Source organism: Leucopleurus acutus (genome assembly GCF_964270905.1).
Source record: "Leucopleurus acutus genome assembly, chromosome: 12".
Taxonomy (NCBI): Eukaryota; Metazoa; Chordata; class Mammalia; order Artiodactyla; family Delphinidae; genus Leucopleurus; species Leucopleurus acutus.
Window position 1 is genome coordinate 27071823 of NC_139154.1, and position 16731 is coordinate 27088553.

A 16731-nucleotide genomic window follows, 5' to 3' on the forward strand; every position below is an offset into this window, starting at 1 on the left:
AGGGGGAGCGTACGTGTGAGGGCGCGGGTTAGTGTGAGCGTACGGGTTAGGATTAGGGGACGGGTGAGGGGAAGGCTTCGGGCAAGGGTTAGGGTTAGGGTTCGGGCTAGGGTTAGGGTTAGGGGACGGGGACGGTTTAGGGTCCAGGTGAGGGTACGACAACGGTTTAGGGGGAGCGTACGTGTGAGGGCGTGGGTTAGTGTGAGCGTACAGGTTAGGATTAGGGGACGGGTGAGGGGAAGGCTTCGGGGAAGGGTTAGGGTTAGGGTTCGGGCTAGGGTTAGTGTTAGGAGACGGGGACGGTTTAGGGTCCAGGTGAGGGTACGACAACGGTTTAGGGGGAGCGTACGTGTGAGGGGGCGGGTTAGTGTGGGCGTACGGGTTAGGATTAGGGGACGGGTGAGGGGAAGGCTTCGGGGAAGGGTTAGGGTTAGGGTTCGTGCTAGGGTTAGGGTTAGGGGACGGGGACGGTTTAGGGTCCAGGTGAGGGTACGACAACGGTTTAGGGGGAGCGTACGTGTGAGGGCGCGGGTTAGTGTGAGCGTACGGGTTAGGATTAGGGGACGGGTGAGGGGAAGGCTTCGGCGAAGGGTTAGGGTTAGGGTTCGGGCTAGGGTTAGGGTTAGGGGACGGGGACGGTTTAGGGTCCAGGTGAGGGTACGACAACGGTTTAGGGGGAGCGTACGTGTGAGGGCGCGGGTTAGTGTGAGCGTACGGGTTAGGATTAGGGGAAGGGTGAGGGGAAGGCTTCGGGGAAGGGTTAGGGTTAGGGTTCGGGCTAGGGTTAGGGTTAGGGGATGGAGACGGTTTAGGGTCCAGGTGAGGGTACGACAACGGTTTCGGGGGAGCGTACGTGTGAGGGCGCGGGTTAGTGTGAGCGTACGGGTTAGGATTAGGGGACGGGTGAGGGGAAGGCTTCGGGGAAGGGTTAGGGTTAGTGTTCGGGCTAGGGTTAGGGTTAGGGGATAGGGACGGTTTAGGGTCCAGGTGAGGGTACGACAACGGTTTAGGGGGAGCGTACGTGTGAGGGGGCGGGTTAGTGTGGGTGTACGGGTTAGGATTAGGGGACGGGTGAGGGGAAGGCTTCGGGGAAGGATTAGGGTTAGGGTTCGGGCTACGGTTAGGGTTAGGGGACGGGGACGGTTTAGGGTCCAGGTGAGTGTACGACAACGGTTTAGGGGGAGCGTACGTGTGAGGGCGCGGGTTAGTGTGGGCGTACGGGTTAGGATTAGGGGACGGGTGAGGGGAAGGCTTCGGCGAAGGGTTAGGGTTAGGGTTCGGGCTAGGGTTAGGGTTAGGGGACGGGGACGGTTTAGGGTCCAGGTGAGGGTACGACAACGGTTTAGGGGAAGCGTACGTGTGAGGGCGCGGGTTAGTGTGGGCGTACGGGTTAGGATTAGGGGACGGGTGAGGGGAAGGCTTCGGGGAAGGGTTAGGGTTAGGCTTCGGGCTAGGGTTAGGGTTAGGGGACGGGGACAGTTTAGGGTCCAGGTGAGGGTACGACAACGGTTTAGGGGGAGCGTACGTGTGAGGGCGCGGGTTAGTGTGAGCGTACGGGTTAGGATTAGGGGACGGGTGAGGGGAAGGCTTCGGGGAAGGGTTAGGGTTAGGGTTCGGGCTATGGTTAGGGTTAGGGGACGGGGACGGTTTAGGGTCCAGGTGAGGGTACGACAACGGTTTAGGGGGAGCGTACGTGTGAGGTCGCGGGTTAGTGTGGGCGTACGGGTTAGGATTAGGGGACGGGTGAGGGGAAGGCTTCGGGGAAGGTTTAGGGTTAGGGTTCGGGCTAGGGTTAGGGTTAGGGGACGGGGGCGGTTTAGAATCCAGGTGAGGGTACGACAACGGTTTAGGGGGAGCGTACGTGTGAGGGCGCGGGTTAGTGTGAGCGTACGGGTTAGGATTAGGGGAAGGGTGAGGGGAAGGCTTCGGGGAAGGGTTAGGGTTAGGGTTCGGGCTAGGGTTAGGGTTAGGGGACGGGGACGGTTTAGGGTCCAGGTGAGGGTACGACAACGGTTTAGGGGGAGCGTACGTGTGAGGGCGCGGGTTAGTGTGAGCGTACGGGTTAGGATTAGGGGACGGGTGAGGGGAAGGCTTCGGGGATGCGTTAGATTTAGGGTTCTGGCTAGGGTTAGGGTTAGGGGACGGGGACGGTTTAGGGTCCAGGTGAGGGTACGACAACCGTTTAGGGGGAGCGTACGTGTGAGGGCGCGGGTTAGTGTGAGCGTACGGGTTAGGATTAGGGGACGGGTGAGGGGAAGGCTTCGGGGAAGGGTTAGGGTTAGGGTTCGGGCTAGGGTTAGGGTTAGGGGACGGGGACGGTTTAGGGTCCAGGTGAGGGCACGACAACCATTAAGGGAGAGCGTACGTGTGAGGGCGCTGGTTAGTGTGAGCGTACGGGTTAGGATTAGGGGACGGGTGAGGGGAAGGCTTCGGGGAAGGGTTAGGGTTAGGGTTCGGGCTAGGGTTATGGTTAGGGGACGGGGACGGTTTAGGGTCCAGGTGAGGGTACGACAACGGTTTAGGGGGAGCGTACGTGTGAGGGCGCGCGTTAGTGTGAGCGTACGGGTTAGGATTAGGGGACGGGTGAGGGGAAGGCTTCGGGGAAGGGTTAGGGTTAGGGTTCGGGCTAGGGTTAGGGTTAGGGGACGGGGACGGTTTAGGGTCCAGGTGAGGGTACGACAACGGTTTAGGGGGAGCATACGTGTGAGGGCGCGGGTTAGTGTGAGCGTACGGGTTAGGATTAGGGGACGGGTGAGGGGAAGGCTTCGGGGAAGGGTTAGGGTTAGGGTTCGGGCTAGGGTTAGGGTTAGGGGACGGGGACGGTTTAGGGTCCAGGTGAGGGTACGACAACGGTTTAGGGGGAGCGTACGTGTGAGGGCGCGGGTTAGTGTGGGCGTACGGTTTAGGATTAGGGGAAGGGTGAGGGGAAGGCTTCGGGGAAGTGTTAGGGTTAGGGTTCGGGCTAGGGTTAGGGTTAGGGGACGCGGACGGTTTAGGGTCCAGGTGAGGGTACGACAACGGTTTAGGGGGAGCGTACGTGTGAGGGCGCGGGTTAGTGTGAGCGTACGGGTTAGGATTAGGGGACGGGTGAGGGGAAGGCTTCGGGGAAGGGTTAGGGTTAGGGTTCGGGCTAGGGTTAGGGTTAGGGGACGGGGACGGTTTAGGGTCCAGGTTAGGGTACGACAACGGTTTAGGGGGAGCATACGTGTGAGGGCGTGGGTTAGTGTGAGCGTACGGGTTAGGATTAGGGGACAGGTGAGGGGAAGGCTTCGGGGAAGGGTTAGGGTTAGGGTTCGGGCTAGGGTTAGGGTTAGGGGATGGGGACGGTTTAGGGTCCAGTTGAGGGTACGACAACGGTTTAGGGGGAGCGTACGTGTGAGGGCGCGGGTTAGTGTGAGCGTACGGGTTAGGATTAGGGGACGGGTGAGGGGAAGGCTTCGGGGAAGGGTTAGGGTTAGGGTTCGGGCTAGGGTTAGGGTTAGGGGACGGGGACGGTTTAGGGTCCAGGTGAGGGTACGACAACGGTTTAGGGGGAGCGTACGTGTGAGGTCGCGGGTTAGTGTGAGCGTACGGGTTAGGATTAGGGGACGGGTGAGGGGAAGGCTTCGGGGAAGGGTTAGGGTTAGGGTTCGGGCTAGGGTTAGGGTTAGGGGACGGGGACGGTTTAGGGTCCAGGTGAGGGTACGACAACGGTTTAGGGGGAGCATACGTGTGAGGGCGCGGGTTAGTGTGAGCGTACGGGTTAGGATTAGGGGACGGGTGAGGGGAAGGCTTCGGGGAAGGGTTAGGGTTAGGGTTCGTGCTAGGGTTAGGGTTAGGGGACGGGGACGGTTTAGGGTCCAGGTGAGGGTACGACAACGGTTTAGGGGGAGCGTACGTGTGAGGGCGCGGGTTAGTGTGAGCGTACGGGTTAGGATTAGGGGACGGGTGAGGGGAAGGCTTCGGCGAAGGGTTAGGGTTAGGGTTCGGGCTAGGGTTAGGGTTAGGGGACGGGGACGGTTTAGGGTCCAGGTGAGGGTACGACAACGGTTTAGGGGGAGCGTACGTGTGAGGGCGCGGGTTAGTGTGAGCGTACGGGTTAGGATTAGGGGACGGGTGAGGGGAAGGCTTCGGGGAAGGGTTAGGGATAGGGTTCGGGCTAGGGTTAGGGTTAGGGGACGGGGACGGTTTAGGGTCCAGGTGAGGGTACGACAACGGTTTCGGGGGAGCGTACGTGTGAGGGCGCGGGTTAGTGTGAGCGTACGGGTTAGGATTAGGGGACGGGTGAGGGGAAGGCTTCGGGGAAGGGTTAGGTTTAGTGTTCGGGCTAGGGTTAGGGTTAGGGGACGGGGACGGTTTAGGGTCCAGGTGAGGGTACGACAACGGTTGAGGGGGAGCATACGTGTGAGGGGGCGGGTTAGTATGGGCGTACGGGTTAGGATTAGGGGACGGGTGAGGGGAAGGCTTCGGGGAAGGATTAGGGTTAGGGTTCGGGCTACGGTTAGGGTTAGGGGACGGGGACGGTTTAGGGTCCAGGTGAGTGTACGACAACGGTTTAGGGGGAGCGTACGTGTGAGGGCGCGGGTTAGTGTGGGCGTACGGGTTAGGATTAGGGGACGGGTGAGGGGAAGGCTTCGGGGAAGGTTTAGGGCTAGGGTTCGGGCTAGGGTTAGGGTTAGGGGACGGGGACGGTTTAGAATCCAGATGAGGGTACGACAACGGTTTAGGGGGAGCGTACGTGTGAGGGCGCGGGTTAGTGTGAGCGTACGGGTTAGGATTAGGGGAAGGGTGAGGGGAAGGCTTCGGGGAAGGGTTAGGGTTAGGGTTCGGGCTAGGGTTAGGGTTAGGGGATGGGGACGGTTTAGGGTCCAGGTGAGGGTACGACAACGGTTTAGGGGGAGCGTACGTGTGAGGGCGCGGGTTAGTGTGAGCGTACGGGTTAGGATTAGGGGACGGGTGAGGGGAAGGCTTCGGGGATGGGTTAGAGTTAGGGTTCTGGCTAGGGTTAGGGTTAGGGGACGGGGACGGTTTAGGGTCCAGGTGAGGGTACGACAACCGTTTAGGGGGAGCGTACGTGTGAGGGCGCGGGTTAGTGTGGGCGTACGGGTTAGGATTAGGGGACGGGTGAGGGGAAGGCTTCGGCGAAGGGTTAGGGTTAGGGTTCGGGCTAGGGTTAGGGTTAGGGGACGGGGACGGTTTAGGGTCCAGGTGAGGGCACGACAGCCGTTAAGGGAGAGCGTACGTGTGAGGGCGCTGGTTAGTGTGAGCGTACGGGTTAGGATTAGGGGACGGGTGAGGGGAAGGCTTCGGGGAAGGGTTAGGGTTAGGGTTCGGGCTAGGGTTATGGTTAGGGGACGGGGACGGTTTAGGGTCCAGGTGAGGGTACGACAACCGTTTAGGGGGAGCGTACGTGTGAGGGCGCGGGTTAGTGTGGGCGTACGGTTTAGGATTAGGGGACGGGTGAGGGGAAGGCTTCGGGGAAGGGTTAGGGTTAGGGTTCAGGCTAGGGTTAGGGTTAGGGGACGGGGACGGTTTAGGGTCCAGGTGAGGGTACGACAACGGTTTAGGGGGATCGTACGTGTGAGGGCGCGGGTTAGTGTGAGCGTACGGGTTAGGATTAGGGGACGGTTGAGGGGAAGGCTTCGGGGAAGGGTTAGGGTTAGGGTTCGTGCTAGGGTTAGGGTTAGGGGACGGGGACGGTTTAGGGTCCAGGTGAGGGTACGACAACGGTTTAGGGGGAGCGTACGTGTGAGGGCGCGGGTTAGTGTGAGCGTACGGGTTAGGATTAGGGGACGGTTGAGGGGAAGGCTTCGGGGAAGGGTTAGGGTTAGGGTTCGTGCTAGGGTTAGGGTTAGGGGACGGGGACGGTTTAGGGTCCAGGTGAGGGTACGACAACCGTTTAGGGGGAGCGTACGTGTGAGGGCGCGGGTTAGTGTGAGCGTACGGGTTAGGATTAGGGGACGGGTGAGGGGAAGGCTTCGGGCAAGGGTTAGGGTTAGGGTTCGGGCTAGGGTTAGGGTTAGGGGACGGGGACGGTTTAGGGTCCAGGTGAGGGTACGACAACGGTTTAGGGGGAGCGTACGTGTGAGGGCGTGGGTTAGTGTGAGCGTACAGGTTAGGATTAGGGGACGGGTGAGGGGAAGGCTTCGGGGAAGGGTTAGGGTTAGGGTTCGGGCTTGGGTTAGTGTTAGGAGACGGGGACGGTTTAGGGTCCAGGTGAGGGTACGACAACGGTTTAGGGGGAGCGTACGTGTGAGGGCGCGGGTTAGTGTGAGCGTACGGGTTAGGATTAGGGGACGGGTGAGGGGAAGGCTTCGGGGAAGGGTTAGGGTTAGGGTTCGTGCTAGGGTTAGGGTTAGGGGACGGGGACGGTTTAGGGTCCAGGTGAGGGTACGACAACGGTTTAGGGGGAGCGTACGTGTGAGGGCGCGGGTTAGTGTGAGCGTACGGGTTAGGATTAGGGGACGGGTGAGGGGAAGGCTTCGGCGAAGGGTTAGGGTTAGGGTTCGGGCTAGGGTTAGGGTTAGGGGACGGGGACGGTTTAGGGTCCAGGTGAGGGTACGACAACGGTTTAGGGGGAGCGTACGTGTGAGGGCGCGGGTTAGTGTGAGCGTACGGGTTAGGATTAGGGGAAGGGTGAGGGGAAGGCTTCGGGGAAGGGTTAGGGTTAGGGTTCGGGCTAGGGTTAGGGTTAGGGGACGGAGACGGTTTAGGGTCCAGGTGAGGGTACGACAACGCTTTCGGGGGAGCGTACGTGTGAGGGCGCGGGTTAGTGTGAGCGTACGGGTTAGGATTAGGGGACGGGTGAGGGGAAGGCTTCGGGGAAGGGTTAGGGTTAGTGTTCGGGCTAGGGTTAGGGTTAGGGGATGGGGACGGTTTAGGGTCCAGGTGAGGGTACGACAACGGTTTAGGGGGAGCGTACGTGTGAGGGGGCGGGTTAGTGTGGGCGTACGGTTTAGGATTAGGGGACGGGTGAGGGGAAGGCTTCGGGGAAGGATTAGGGTTAGGGTTCGGGCTACGGTTAGGGTTAGGGGACGGGGACGGTTTAGGGTCCAGGTGAGTGTACGACAACGGTTTAGGGGGAGCGTACGTGTGAGGGCGCGGGTTAGTGTGGGCGTACGGGTTAGGATTAGGGGACGGGTGAGGGGAAGGCTTCGGCGAAGGGTTAGGGTTAGGGTTCGGGCTAGGGTTAGGGTTAGGGGACGGGGACGGTTTAGGGTCCAGGTGAGGGTACGACAACGGTTTAGGGGAAGCGTACGTGTGAGGGCGCGGGTTAGTGTGGGCGTACGGGTTAGGATTAGGGGACGGGTGAGGGGAAGGCTTCGGGGAAGGGTTAGGGTTAGGCTTCGGGCTAGGGTTAGGGTTAGGGGACGGGGACAGTTTAGGGTCCAGGTGAGGGTACGACAACGGTTTAGGGGGAGCGTACGTGTGAGGGCGCGGGTTAGTGTGAGCGTACGGGTTAGGATTAGGGGACGGGTGAGGGGAAGGCTTCGGGGAAGGGTTAGGGTTAGGGTTCGGGCTATGGTTAGGGTTAGGGGACGGGGACGGTTTAGGGTCCATGTGAGGGTACGACAACGGTTTAGGGGGAGCGTACGTGTGAGGTCGCGGGTTAGTGTGGGCGTACGGGTTAGGATTAGGGGACGGGTGAGGGGAAGGCTTCGGGGAAGGTTTAGGGTTAGGGTTCGGGCTAGGGTTAGGGTTAGGGGACGGGGACGGTTTAGAATCCAGGTGAGGGTACGACAACGGTTTAGGGGGAGCGTACGTGTGAGGGCGCGGGTTAGTGTGAGCGTACGGGTTAGGATTAGGGGAAGGGTGAGGGGAAGGCTTCGGGGAAGGGTTAGGGTTAGGGTTCGGGCTAGGGTTAGGGTTAGGGGACGGGGACGGTTTAGGGTCCAGGTGAGGGTACGACAACGGTTTAGGGGGAGCGTACGTGTGAGGGCGCGGGTTAGTGTGAGCGTACGGGTTAGGATTAGGGGACGGGTGAGGGGAAGGCTTCGGGGATGGGTTAGATTTAGGGTTCTGGCTAGGGTTAGGGTTAGGGGACGGGGACGGTTTAGGGTCCAGGTGAGGGTACGACAACCGTTTAGGGGGAGCGTACGTGTGAGGGCGCGGGTTAGTGTGAGCGTACGGGTTAGGATTAGGGGACGGGTGAGGGGAAGGCTTCGGGGAAGGGTTAGGGTTAGGGTTCGGGCTAGGGTTAGGGTTAGGGGACGGGGACGGTTTAGGGTCCAGGTGAGGGCACGACAACCATTAAGGGAGAGCGTACGTGTGAGGGCGCTGGTTAGTGTGAGCGTACGGGTTAGGATTAGGGGACGGGTGAGGGGAAGGCTTCGGGGAAGGGTTAGGGTTAGGGTTCGGGCTAGGGTTATGGTTAGGGGACGGGGACGGTTTAGGGTCCAGGTGAGGGTACGACAACGGTTTAGCGGGAGCGTACGTGTGAGGGCGCGGGTTAGTGTGAGCGTACGGGTTAGGATTAGGGGACGGGTGAGGGGAAGGCTTCGGGGAAGGGTTAGGGTTACGGTTCGGGCTAGGGTTAGGGTTAGGGGACGGGGACGGTTTAGGGTCCAGGTGAGGGTACGACAACGGTTTAGGGGGAGCGTACGTGTGAGGGCGCGCGTTAGTGTGAGCGTACGGGTTAGGATTAGGGGACGGGTGAGGGGAAGGCTTCGGGGAAGGGTTAGGGTTAGGGTTCGGGCTAGGGTTAGGGTTAGGGGACGGGGACGGTTTAGGGTCCAGGTGAGGGTACGACAACGGTTTAGGGGGAGCATACGTGTGAGGGCGCGGGTTAGTGTGAGCGTACGGGTTAGGATTAGGGGACGGGTGAGGGGAAGGCTTCGGGGAAGGGTTAGGGTTAGGGTTCGGGCTAGGGTTAGGGTTAGGGGACGGGGACGGTTTAGGGTCCAGGTGAGGGTACGACAACGGTTTAGGGGGAGCGTACGTGTGAGGGCGCGGGTTAGTGTGGGCGTACGGGTTAGGATTAGGGGAAGGGTGAGGGGAAGGCTTCGGGGAAGGGTTAGGGTTAGGGTTCGGGCTAGGGTTAGGGTTAGGGGACGCGGACGGTTTAGGGTCTAGGTGAGGGTACGACAACGGTTTAGGGGGAGCGTACGTGTGAGGGCGCGGGTTAGTGTGAGCGTACGGGTTAGGATTAGGGGACGGGTGAGGGGAAGGCTTCGGGGAAGGGTTAGGGTTAGGGTTCGGGCTAGGGTTAGGGTTAGGGGACGGGGACGGTTTAGGGTCCAGGTTAGGGTACGACAACGGTTTAGGGGGAGCATACGTGTGAGGGCGTGGGTTAGTGTGAGCGTACGGGTTAGGATTAGGGGACAGGTGAGGGGAAGGCTTCGGGGAAGGGTTAGGGTTAGGGTTCGGGCTAGGGTTAGGGTTAGGGGACGGGGACGGTTTAGGGTCCAGTTGAGGGTACGACAACGGTTTAGGGGGAGCGTACGTGTGAGGGCGCGGGTTAGTGTGAGCGTACGGGTTAGGATTAGGGGACGGGTGAGGGGAAGGCTTCGGGGAAGGGTTAGGGTTAGGGTTCGGGCTAGGGTTAGGGTTAGGGGACGGGGACGGTTTAGGGTCCAGGTGAGGGTACGACAACGGTTTAGGGGGAGCGTACGTGTGAGGTCGCGGGTTAGTGTGAGCGTACGGGTTAGGATTAGGGGACGGGTGAGGGGAAGGCTTCGGGGAAGGGTTAGGGTTAGGGTTCGGGCTAGGGTTAGGGTTAGGGGACGGGGACGGTTTAGGGTCCAGGTGAGGGTACGACAACGGTTTAGGGGGAGCATACGTGTGAGGGCGCGGGTTAGTGTGAGCGTACGGGTTAGGATTAGGGGACGGGTGAGGGGAAGGCTTCGGGGAAGGGTTAGGGTTAGGGTTCGGGCTAGGGTTAGGGTTAGGGGACGGGGACGGTTTAGGGTCCAGGTGAGGGTACGACAACGGTTTAGGGGGAGCGTACGTGTGAGGGCGTGGGTTAGTGTGAGCGTACAGGTTAGGATTAGGGGACGGGTGAGGGGAAGGCTTCGGGGAAGGGTTAGGGTTAGGGTTCGGGCTAGGGTTAGGGTTAGGAGACGGGGACGGTTTAGGGTCCAGGTGAGGGTACGACAACGGTTTAGGGGGAGCGTACGTGTGAGGGCGCGGGTTAGTGTGAGCGTACGGGTTAGGATTAGGGGACGGGTGAGGGGAAGGCTTCGGGGAAGGGTTAGGGTTAGGGTTCGTGCTAGGGTTAGGGTTAGGGGACGGGGACGGTTTAGGGTCCAGGTGAGGGTACGACAACGGTTTAGGGGGAGCGTACGTGTGAGGGCGCGGGTTAGTGTGAGCGTACGGGTTAGGATTAGGGGACGGGTGAGGGGAAGGCTTCGGCGAAGGGTTAGGGTTAGGGTTCGGGCTAGGGTTAGGGTTAGGGGACGGGGACGGTTTAGGGTCCAGGTGAGGGTACGACAACGGTTTAGGGGGAGCGTACGTGTGAGGGCGCGGGTTAGTGTGAGCGTACGGGTTAGGATTAGGGGACGGGTGAGGGGAAGGCTTCGGGGAAGGGTTAGGGATAGGGTTCGGGCTAGGGTTAGGGTTAGGGGACGGGGACGGTTTAGGGTCCAGGTGAGGGTACGACAACGGTTTCGGGGGAGCGTACGTGTGAGGGCGCGGGTTAGTGTGAGCGTACGGGTTAGGATTAGGGGACGGGTGAGGGGAAGGCTTCGGGGAAGGGTTAGGGTTAGTGTTCGGGCTAGGGTTAGGGTTAGGGGACGGGGACGGTTTAGGGTCCAGGTGAGGGTACGACAACGGTTGAGGGGGAGCGTACGTGTGAGGGGGCGGGTTAGTATGGGCGTACGGGTTAGGATTAGGGGACGGGTGAGGGGAAGGCTTCGGGGAAGGATTAGGGTTAGGGTTCGGGCTACGGTTAGGGTTAGGGGACGGGGACGGTTTAGGGTCCAGGTGAGTGTACGACAACGGTTTAGGGGGAGCGTACGTGTGAGGGCGCGGGTTAGTGTGGGCGTACGGGTTAGGATTAGGGGACGGGTGAGGGGAAGGCTTCGGGGAAGGTTTAGGGCTAGGGTTCGGGCTAGGGTTAGGGTTAGGGGACGGGGACGGTTTAGAATCCAGATGAGGGTACGACAACGGTTTAGGGGGAGCGTACGTGTGAGGGCGCGGGTTAGTGTGAGCGTACGGGTTAGGATTAGGGGAAGGGTGAGGGGAAGGCTTCGGGGAAGGGTTAGGGTTAGGGTTCGGGCTAGGGTTAGGGTTAGGGGATGGGGACGGTTTAGGGTCCAGGTGAGGGTACGACAACGGTTTAGGGGGAGCGTACGTGTGAGGGCGCGGGTTAGTGTGAGCGTACGGGTTAGGATTAGGGGACGGGTGAGGGGAAGGCTTCTGGGATGGGTTAGAGTTAGGGTTCTGGCTAGGGTTAGGGTTAGGGGACGGGGACGGTTTAGGGTCCAGGTGAGGGTACGACAACCGTTTAGGGAGAGCGTACGTGTGAGGGCGCGGGTTAGTGTGGGCGTACGGGTTAGGATTAGGGGACGGGTGAGGGGAAGGCTTCGGGGAAGGGTTAGGGTTAGGGTTCGGGCTAGGGTTAGGGTTAGGGGACGGGGACGGTTTAGGGTCCAGGTGAGGGCACGACAGCCGTTAAGGGAGAGCGTACGTGTGAGGGCGCTGGTTAGTGTGAGCGTACGGGTTAGGATTAGGGGACGGGTGAGGGGAAGGCTTCGGGGAAGGGTTAGGGTTAGGGTTCGGGCTAGGGTTATGGTTAGGGGACGGGGACGGTTTAGGGTCCAGGTGAGGGTACGACAACCGTTTAGGGGGAGCGTACGTGTGAGGGCGCGGGTTAGTGTGGGCGTACGGTTTAGGATTAGGGGACGGGTGAGGGGAAGGCTTCGGGGAAGGGTTAGGGTTAGGGTTCAGGCTAGGGTTAGGGTTAGGGGACGGGGACGGTTTAGGGTCCAGGTGAGGGTACGACAACGGTTTAGGGGGATCGTACGTGTGAGGGCGCGGGTTAGTGTGAGCGTACGGGTTAGGATTAGGGGACGGTTGAGGGGAAGGCTTCGGGGAAGGGTTAGGGTTAGGGTTCGTGCTAGGGTTAGGGTTAGGGGACGGGGACGGTTTAGGGTCCAGGTGAGGGTACGACAACGGTTTAGGGGGAGCGTACGTGTGAGGGCGCGGGTTAGTGTGAGCGTACGGGTTAGGATTAGGGGACGGTTGAGGGGAAGGCTTCGGGGAAGGGTTAGGGTTAGGGTTCGTGCTAGGGTTAGGGTTAGGGGACGGGGACGGTTTAGGGTCCAGGTGAGGGTACGACAACCGTTTAGGGGGAGCGTACGTGTGAGGGCGCGGGTTAGTGTGAGCGTACGGGTTAGGATTAGGGGACGGGTGAGGGGAAGGCTTCGGGCAAGGGTTAGGGTTAGGGTTCGGGCTAGGGTTAGGTTTAGGAGACGGGGACGGTTTAGGGTCCAGGTGAGGGTACGACAACGGTTTAGGGGGAGCGTACGTGTGAGGGCGCGGGTTAGTGTGAGCGTACGGGTTAGGATTAGGGGACGGTGGAGGGGAAGGCTTCGGGGAAGGGTTAGGGTTAGGGTTCGTGCTAGGGTTAGGGTTAGGGGACGGGGACGGTTTAGGGTCCAGGTGAGGGTACGACAACGGTTTAGGGGGAGCGTACGTGTGAGGGCGCGGGCTAGTGTGAGCGTACGGGTTAGGATTAGGGGACGGGTGAGGGGAAGGCTTCGGCGAAGGGTTAGGGTTAGGGTTCGGGCTAGGGTTAGGGTTAGGGGACGGGGACGGTTTAGGGTCCAGGTGAGGGTACGACAACGGTTTAGGGGGAGCGTACGTGTGAGGGCGCGGGTTAGTGTGAGCGTACGGGTTAGGATTAGGGGAAGGGTGAGGGGAAGGCTTCGGAGAAGGGTTAGGGTTAGGGTTCGGGCTAGGGTTAGGGTTAGGGGACGGGGACGGTTTAGGGTCCAGGTGAGGGTACGACAACGGATTAGGGGGAGCGTACGTGTGAGGCCGCGGGTTAGTGTGAGTGTACGGGTTAGGATTAGGGGACGGGTGAGGGGAAGGCTTCGGGGAAGGGTTTGGGTTAGGGTTCAGGCTAGGGTTAGGGTTAGGGGATGGGGACGGTTTAGGGTCCAGGTGAGGGTACGAGAACGGTTTAGGGGGAGCGTACGTGTGAGGGCACGGGTTAGTGTGAGCGTACGGGTTAGGATTAGGGGACGGGTGAGGGGAAGGCTTCGGGGAAGGGTTAGGGTTAGGGTTCGGGCTAGGGTTAGGGTTAGGTGACAGGGACTGTTTAGGGTCCAGGTGAGGGTACGACAACGGTTTAGGGGAGCGTACGTGTGAGGGCGCGGGTTAGTGTGGGCGTAAGGGTTAGGATTAGGGGACGGGTGAGGGGAAGGCTTCGGGGAAGGGTTAGGGTTAGGGTTCGGGCTAGGGTTAGGGTTAGGGGACGGGGATGGTTTAGGGTCCAGGAGAGGGTACGACAACGGTTTAGGGGGAGCGTACGTGTGAGGGCGTGGGTTAGTGTGGGCGTAAGGGTCAGGATTAGGGGACGGGTGAGGGGAAGGCTTCGGGGAAGGGTTAGGGTTAGGGTTCGGGCTAGGGTTAGGGTTAGGGGACGGGGCCGGTTTAGGGTCCAGGTGAGGGTACAACAACGGTTTAGGGGGAGCGTACGCGTGAGGGCGCGGGTTAGTGTGAGCGTACAGGTTAGGATTAGGGGACGGGTGAGGGGAAGGCTTCGGGGAAGGGTTAGGGTTAGGGTTCGGGCTAGGGTTAGGGTTAGGGGACGGTGACGGTTTAGGGTCCAGGTGAGGGTACGACAACGGTTTAGGGGGAGCGTACGTGTGAGGGCGCGGGTTAGTGTGAGCGTACGGGTTAGGATTAGGGGACGGGTGACGGGAAGGCTTCGGTGAAGGGTTAGGGTTTGGGTTCGGGCTAGGGTTACGGTTAGGGGACAGGGACGGTTTAGGGTCCAGGTGAGGTTACGACAACGGTGGAGGGGGAGCGTACCTGTGAGCGTGCGGGTTAGTGTGATCGTACGGGTTAGGATTAGGGGACGGTTGAGGGGAAGGCTTTGGGGAAGGGTTAGGGTTAGGGTTCGGGCTACGGTTAGGGTTAGGGGACGGGGACGGTTTAGGGTCCAGGTGAGGGTACGACAACGGTTTAGGAGGAGCGTACTTGTGAGTGCGCGGGTTAGTGTGAGCGTATGGGTTAGGATTAGGGGACGGGTGAGGGGAAGGCTTCGGGGAAGGGTTAGGGTTAGGGTTCGGGCTAGGGTTAGGGTTAGGGGACGGGGACGGTTTAGGGTCAAGGTGAGGGTACGACAACGGTTTAGGGGTTGCGTACGTGTGAGGGTGCGGGTTAGTGTGAGCATACGGGTTAGGATTAGGGGACGGGTGAGGGGAAGGCTTCGGGGAAGGGTTAGGGTTAGGGTTCGGGCTAGGGTTAGGGTTAGGGGACGGGGACGGTTTATGGTCCAGGTGAGGGTATGACAACGGTTTAGGGCGAGCGTACGTGTGAGGGCGCGGGTTAGTGTGAGCTTACGGGTTAGGATTAGGGGACGGGTGAGGGGAAGGCTTCGGCGAAGGGTTAGGGTTAGGGTTCGGGCTAGGGTTAGGGTTAGGGGACGGGGACGGTTTAGGGTCCAGGTGAGGGTACGACAACGGTTTAGGGGGAGCGTACGTGTGAGGGCGCGGGTTAGTGTGAGCGTACGGGTTAGGATTAGGGGAAGGGTGAGGGGAAGGCTTCGGGGAAGGGTTAGGGTTAGGGTTCGGGCTAGGGTTAGGGTTAGGGGACGGGGACGGTTTAGGGTCCAGGTGAGGGTACGACAACGGTTTCGGGGGAGCGTACGTGTGAGGGCGCGGGTTAGTGTGAGCGTACGGGTTAGGATTAGGGGACGGGTGAGGGGAAGGCTTCGGGGAAGGGTTAGGGTTAGTGTTCGGGCTAGGGTTAGGGTTAGGGGACGGGGACGGTTTAGGGTCCAGGTGAGGGTACGACAACGGTTTAGGGGGAGCGTACGTGTGAGGGGGCGGGTTAGTGTGTGCGTACGGGTTAGGATTAGGGGACGGGTGAGGGGAAGGCTTCGGGGAAGGATTAGGGTTAGGGTTCGGGCTACGGTTAGGGTTAGGGGACGGGGACGGTTTAGGGTCCAGGTGAGTGTACGACAACGGTTTAGGGGGAGCGTACGTGTGAGGGCGCGGGTTAGTGTGGGCGTACGGGTTAGGATTAGGGGACGGGTGAGGGGAAGGCTTCGGCGAAGGGTTAGGGTTAGGGTTCGGGCTAGGGTTAGGGTTAGGGGACGGGGACGGTTTAGGGTCCAGGTGAGGGTACGACAACCGTTTAGGGGGAGCGTACGTGTGAGGGCGCGGGTTAGTGTGGGCGTACGGTTTAGGATTAGGGCACGGGTGAGGGGAAGGCTTCGGGGAACGGTTAGGGTTAGGGTTCAGGCTAGGGTTAGGGTTAGGGGACGGGGACGGTTTAGGGTCCAGGTGAGGGTACGACAACGGTTTAGGGGGATCGTACGTGTGAGGGCGCGGGTTAGTGTGAGCGTACGGGTTAGGAATAGGGGACGGGTGAGGGGAAGGCTTCGGGCAAGGGTTAGGGTTAGGGTTCGGGCTAGGGTTAGGGTTCGGAGACGGGGACGGTTTAGGGTCCAGGTGAGGGTACGACAACGGTTTAGGGGGAGCGTACGTGTGAGGGCGCGGGTTAGTGTGAGCGTACGGGTTAGGATTAGGGGACGGGTGAGGGGAAGGCTTCGGGGAAGGGTTAGTGTTAGGGTTCGTGCTAGGGTTAGGGTTAGGGGACGGGGACGGTTTAGGGTCCAGGTGAGGGTACGACAACGGTTTAGGGGGAGCGTACGTGTGAGGGGGCGGGCTAGTGTGAGCGTACGGGTTAGGATTAAGGGACGGGTGAGGGGAAGGCTTCGGCGAAGGGTTAGGGTTAGGGTTCGGGCTAGGGTTAGGGTTAGGGGACGGGGACGGTTTAGGGTCCAGGTGAGGGTACGACAACGGTTTAGGGGGAGCGTACGTGTGAGGGCGCGGGTTAGTGTGAGCGTACGGGTTAGGATTAGGGGAAGGGTGAGGGGAAGGCTTCGGGGAAGGGTTAGGGTTAGGGTTCGGGCTAGGGTTAGGGTTAGGGGACGGGGATGGTTTAGGGTCCAGGAGAGGGTACGACAACGGTTTAGGGGGAGCGTACGTGTGAGGGCGTGGGTTAGTGTGGGCGTAAGGGTTAGGATTAGGGGACGGGTGAGGGGAAGGCTTCGGGGAAGGGTTAGGGTTAGGGTTCGGGCTAGGGTTAGGGTTAGGGGACGGGGCCGGTTTAGGGTCCAGGTGAGGGTACGACAACGGTTTAGGGGGAGCGTACGCGTGAGGGCGCGGGTTAGTGTGAGCGTACAGGTTAGGATTAGGGGACGGGTGAGGGGAAGGCTTCGGCGAAGGGTTAGGGTTAGGGTTCGGGCTAGGGTTAGGGTTAGGGGACGGTGACGGTTTAGGGTCCAGGTGAGGGTACGACAACGGTTTAGGGGGAGCGTACGTGTGAGGGCGCGGGTTAGTGTTGGCGTAAGGGTTAGGATTAGGGGACGGGTGAGGGGAAGGCTTCGGGGAAGGGTTAGGGTTAGGGTTCGGGCTAGGGTTAGGGTTAGGGGACGGGGACGGTTTAGGGTCCAGGTGAGGGTACGACAACGGTTTAGGGGGAGCGTACGTGTGAGGGCGCGGGTTAGTGTGAGCGTACGGGTTAGGATTAGGGGACGGGTGACGGGAAGGCTTCGGGGAAGGGTTAGGGTTTGGG